The 5,561-nt window shown below is 37.9% G+C and overlaps 1 long non-coding RNA gene across 1 annotated transcript; it reads right to left on the bottom strand.

Moving 5' to 3' along the window:
• Positions 1-2,586: 2,586 nt before the first annotated feature.
• On the bottom strand, positions 2,587-4,537 carry LOC142176703 (uncharacterized). Its single transcript, XR_012705435.1, has 4 exons — positions 4,399-4,537; positions 4,260-4,318; positions 3,767-3,818; positions 2,587-2,836 (listed from the first exon to the last, which is right to left on the bottom strand). It is a non-coding gene; the product is annotated as an uncharacterized LOC142176703 (long non-coding RNA).
• Positions 4,538-5,561: the final 1,024 nt, after the last annotated feature.

Here is a 5,561-nt window from a genome sequence, read left to right as displayed (position 1 = left end):
CTTATTTTTCAATCTGGGCTTATTTTCAGGTCTAACCCAATTTCCCACTATACTTATGAAAAGGAAATGTAATAACACCTAATTACACTCTTCATGCTATTGTTTCAAGTATCAGTACATGAAATTAAAACCTTAATTTATTACAGTCCCCAAGAATAAAACTTTCAAAATCAGTATATTACGACCTATTAATACATGAACACTATGTTAATAACTACTCTATTACAACTTCATGTAATTAAACATCTAATGAACATCTGCTTCTTTTGAATATGGTTTATCCATCAAAGCTAAGTCCAATGCGTGAATACATGGATCCAACATGTTTGCCAACAGTAAAGTTCCAGCTCTTAGCTTCTAAACTTGCTGATTTGGCCAACTAGTGGCCAAATCCACAGGTTATAGCATCATGGTTAGTACCAAAACTCAAATAGCATAAAAACATTTTGTTTATCTAATAGAAGAAGAAAGGAAGGAAGAATTGTTACACATACAGCATATTTGGCTTAAAGAAAATCTTCAGGTAAAGGTAAATTTCAAGTTAAAAAGTATCCATGTATTTGCTATGTCATTCGTACTAAGTTACTACAAGAAACTCACATAATAACAGCCAATCAGATTCATATCACAAGAAAAACAATACTACATTTTACATATGACTTGCAGTTTCCGTTTTTTTCATCATTTCAAAAAGAAAATCATTATATGGAGAAAGATGAGACCAAATACCTTGAATAACACAGCAACAAAAACTCAGCAACTAAAGGTGCAAAAACTGGCTGAAACCTTCGATGAGAATGGTGCAGCAAAAACACATAAGGAACAACAACCAAAAAAACCCCAAAATTTCAAATCCACAATCAGCAACTTGAAACCAGAAATAGCCAACTAAATGACCCAACAAACCCTTTATTTCAAACCATTTTCAACTTGTAAAGAATCAGAAAAAATGAGAAGATTTGAAGTTTTCAAGATTTCTAAAATCTGACCCTATTCAGGAAAGAAAATAAAGCTTTTGGTGCAGAGAATAAGATTGAATGTGTCTCCTTTATAATGAGAGGACCTACCTATATATAGGGTGCCTGGGGAGGGTATGTTTTGGGTATATTCCTTATCCTAGAGAATAAATAGTACTGTCCTTTTTTACAGCCCTTGGTACAGCTGTCCTATATTTCAACATCTTTTTTATAACAGCTAGACAGCTGTACATTTCTGATTTTTAGCCTAAGTGTAAACCCATTTTTACCCTTTAGGTTACTGCTTATTTCATCTTTACCCTAAACTTTTCGGGTTCAAATGAGTCCCTAAAGTTCCTACTGATTCTCAAACCAGAACAAACAAAACTAACTTAGAGAAGATCAGAAATCCAAATCAAAAGACCCAAGGGAGTCAAGTGACTACCATCTAGACCCAAAAACTAAATCAATCCATAAGAAAAAATGTTCAATTAATTAAACCTAACTAAAGACTGAATCAAGGCATCTAATAATTGCCAAATAAACCTAAATTTCACAACAACAAACAAAAAAACAGATAACTAGAAAACAACAAAGGGAAACAGTAATGACTAATTCAACTCATGCAATTGAGTATTTGAGATTCAGACATGCTCCAATCGGTCAAACAACTAAGCATGTGAATGAAATCTGAAATTAAACCTAAACGTGCAACTAATCAGAATTGTGAATAAGAAAAGGGAGAAGAAAACAAAAGAGAAAATGAAATCATGGGGAAACAGAGTAAATAACAAACTAAACTAAAAACGAAACCTAAACTAACAGGATTAGTTCCTAATGACCAAATGCAAAACAAGAAATCTAGAACATGCAATTATAGATAGAACAAAACACAAAGAAAATTCAATCGAAGGAAAGGAAAAAGAGATGGCCAAGAGAAAAGAAAAGAAAGAAGATAGAAACACAGCTTAGAAAATTACCTATATTGGAACAAACTGGAACCGGAGGAATTGGTTGGAGCTCGGACTAATTAGGGCCAGCTTGAAATAAAATAGGTCAAATCCACATGAATCAACTGCTCTCATCAAAAGTAGTTGACTCATGTAGAATTGAGCCATTAAAATCCCAGTGGTTACTCGGCAGAGGTCTTTAGGGTTTCAGAATCCAAGATCCAAAATTCGATCAAATTGGGGCCGATTTGGAGGGGACTAATGGTAGCTTAGGGTTTAGAGTGGGGCAAGGATAATCGGGTGAGAGTTTGGAGTGGATTGGAGCAGTTAGGGTTTTTTGGCCGGATTATCGATCTAAGATTCAAAGAACTCAGCAATGATTCGAAGGAAGCTAGTTGAAGATTGAGAATGAGGAGGTTATAGGGAATTCAAGGTGTTATTTTGGGAAGATTGGAACACTGGAACCGCCGTGAGGCGATCCCCGGTGGTGTTTGACGGCGGAGCGGCAAGGGAATAAAGGGGCGGCTAGGGTTTGGTTCTAGGAGAGAATAGAGATTGTCACGACCCAAAATCCCAACCCGGTCGTGATGGCACCTCTCGTGAGGACAAGGCCAGCCAATCAACAAAACAGTACATCTCTTTATAATTACTTAGCAGGAATAAGTCTAAATCATGGGCAATATAATCATAAATGTGAAATAAACGTGATAGAACAAAGAAAACCATCCCAACTCAGCCCGAAATCGGGGTGTCACAAGTCATGAGCTACTACAGAGTTTACTAATATTTTACAAAGTCTGGACTTATCATAAATAACAAAGATAAGGGAGAAAACGGGGCTGCGGACGTCAACAGCTACCTCGTTACTCCTAGTCACCGCCTGGTCTGGAAAGAATCAGCGCTCAGGAGCGAACTCAGCTCTGCCTGTATCTGCACACATGGTGCAGGGAGTAATGTGAGTACTCCGACCCAGTGAGTAATAAAAGTAACTACAGTCCGAAGATAAGAAAACCCAGTAAATACACAAAGTAAGCTAAAATCCAAATATGCAGCAACATATGGAACTGAGCAGCTAAACAACAGTATAGATACAAATACATGAATACAATGTAATGCATATGATGGTACATTCCCGTACCCACAGCGGCGTGCAGCCCGAGCCATCCCTATTTATTTATCGCCGACGACGCTCATTGGGGGTGTGTACAGACTCCGGAGGGGCTCCTACAGCCCAAGCGCAATATCTTGGTCAGTCATTGTTACCTGACCAATTTATATCATACAGTGCCATTGTTACCACTGTTCAAGTATATCATCCAGTGTCATTGTTACCACTATTTCAAGTATATCACACAGTGTCATTGTTACCACTGTTTCAAGTATATCACATAGTGTCATTGTTACCACTGTTTCAAGTCACTTTATAATCAGTCCTGAAAATAATATAATAAGCCCCTTGAGCATTTACAAAATAGAAGTTCCTAGCCCGGAATACATTTAAAAATATCATTTAAGTTTTCAACACTTAGAATTATGGCTTAGTTTACAAAACAACATTTAAAACCTTGGACTGAAATTAAATGATATGCAAATCATGCTAAGCAGTAATATCAATCCTCGAAGGATTTTACAAATCGGCACAAGGCCCCAAACATGGCATCAAGCCCAGTAATAACAATGAAGTATGTGTATCAATCACCAGTATAGTATAAACATCACACGAGGTGGACCAAGTCACAATCCCCAGTAGTATCTGACCCCGCACTCGCCATGGAGTGCGTGTCACGCCTCAATATAGCGTTACAATGTGAAAGTTTAGGGTTTCAAACCCTCAGAATAGCATTTACATCTATTACTAACCTCTAGCTCGCTATGCCCTTGCCTCTCTAATTGGCCTCCTCGTGTGACGAATCTGCCTAAAATCACACAAACCTCGATGAAGTTCGATTTCTAAAAGACGGAGTTTTAACAATACAACACTCAATATGGCCAATATTAGTACTAGATCCCATAAATTATGCCATTTAGGCATATTATCAAACATCTTGTAGGCATAAATATTTACACCTCTTAACTATAGCATTGGTTCCTCCAACTATCACCATTAACCAACAATTCATCACACTATTATTCTTTAACAATTTATACTCCTAACATCATATGTGTGATCAACCATTCACACCCAAACCAACAAAAATTCCATCAAATAAACGCCTCTAAATCCCTACCATATTCATGTATTTAAATTGGGAATTTATGGCTTCCAACCACCATACAATAAGTTGTAATACTTGATTCATACTCATATTTCTATAATATATCCATATATGTGAGTCTAAGGGTGTAGGATTACCTTTTGGAAGAAATCTTGCAAAACCCTCCTTTGAGTTCTTGAAGGAATTTCTTGAAAATCTAAGGATTTTTAAGATCAATCCATGTTAATATAAGTGTTTGGGAGTAGTAATCAACTCAAAATACTCCAAAAATCTTACCTTAGGATCATAGGGATGAAGTTTGGGACGAAATCCCCTTGAGAGAGCAAGCCTTAACCCCAAAAATGAGTTGGGAACTCTCTAGGCCGGTCTTGGGGTACTTAAAAACCTTCAGTCGCGTAGTTCGCGCGTTGTTCGCGCGTTTTGCTGAGCATTCTGCCTCAGACGCGCGAAATGCGCGACTTCGCGCGATACTTCGTGCGCTCTGACACCTGACCCGTGAAATGGTCATAACTTCCTGTATACACTTCCAAATAACGAACGGTTTGTTGCGTTGGAAACTAGACTCAAAGGGCTTTAATTTAATAGGCTGTAGCTCACACAACTCCTTACATAACGAGAGATATTATCGTTCAAAGTGAGGCCTTGTGTGCACTCATTTACAACTTTCGTCTATTATGAAATTTCCAACTTCAAAAGTTCCCGTTAGCCATCCGAAATCATCCCGAGGTCCTCGGGACCTCAACCAAAAATACCAATACATCTTATAATATTATTCAAACTTGTTCCAATTATCAAAACACCTCGACTAATACCAAAATTATCGAATTACACCGAATTCAAGTCTAAGTTCCTTTAAAACTTCCAAAATGCGCTTTCGATCAAAACTCGACCAAAATATGTCCGAATGACTTGAAATTTTGCACACATATCCAAAATGGCATAACGAAGCTACAGAAATTCTCGGAACTCCATTCCGACCGTCGGATCAAAATTTCACCTATCAACCGGAAATCGCCAAAATACTAACTTCGCCAAAATGAGCTAATTTCTTCACCGGACCTCCAAAATTAATTCCGATTGCGCTTCTAGGCCTTAAATCATCCCTTGAAACTAACCGAATCATCAGAATTCAATTCCGAGCCCTCTAACTCACAAGTCAACGTCCGATTGACTTTTCCAAACTAATTCTTCCTTAAAGAGACTAATTGTCCCATTTCATACCAAACTCGATCCGAATTGACTCAAATTCACCAAGTACACATATTGAAACATGAATAAGCATTTAACGGGGAATACAGGATGAAAATACAGGAAACGACGGTTCGGGTCGTTACATTCTCCGCAACTAAAACAAACGCTCGTCCTCGAGCGAGTTAAGAAACATACCTGGAGTTTCAAATAGGTGCGGGTACCTGCTCCGCATCTCCTGCTCGGTCTCC

Source organism: Nicotiana tabacum, chromosome 22 (genome assembly GCF_000715075.1).
Source record: "Nicotiana tabacum cultivar K326 chromosome 22, ASM71507v2, whole genome shotgun sequence".
NCBI classification, from domain to species: domain Eukaryota; kingdom Viridiplantae; phylum Streptophyta; class Magnoliopsida; order Solanales; family Solanaceae; genus Nicotiana; species Nicotiana tabacum.
This window is presented reverse-complemented; position numbering and strand designations above follow the sequence as displayed.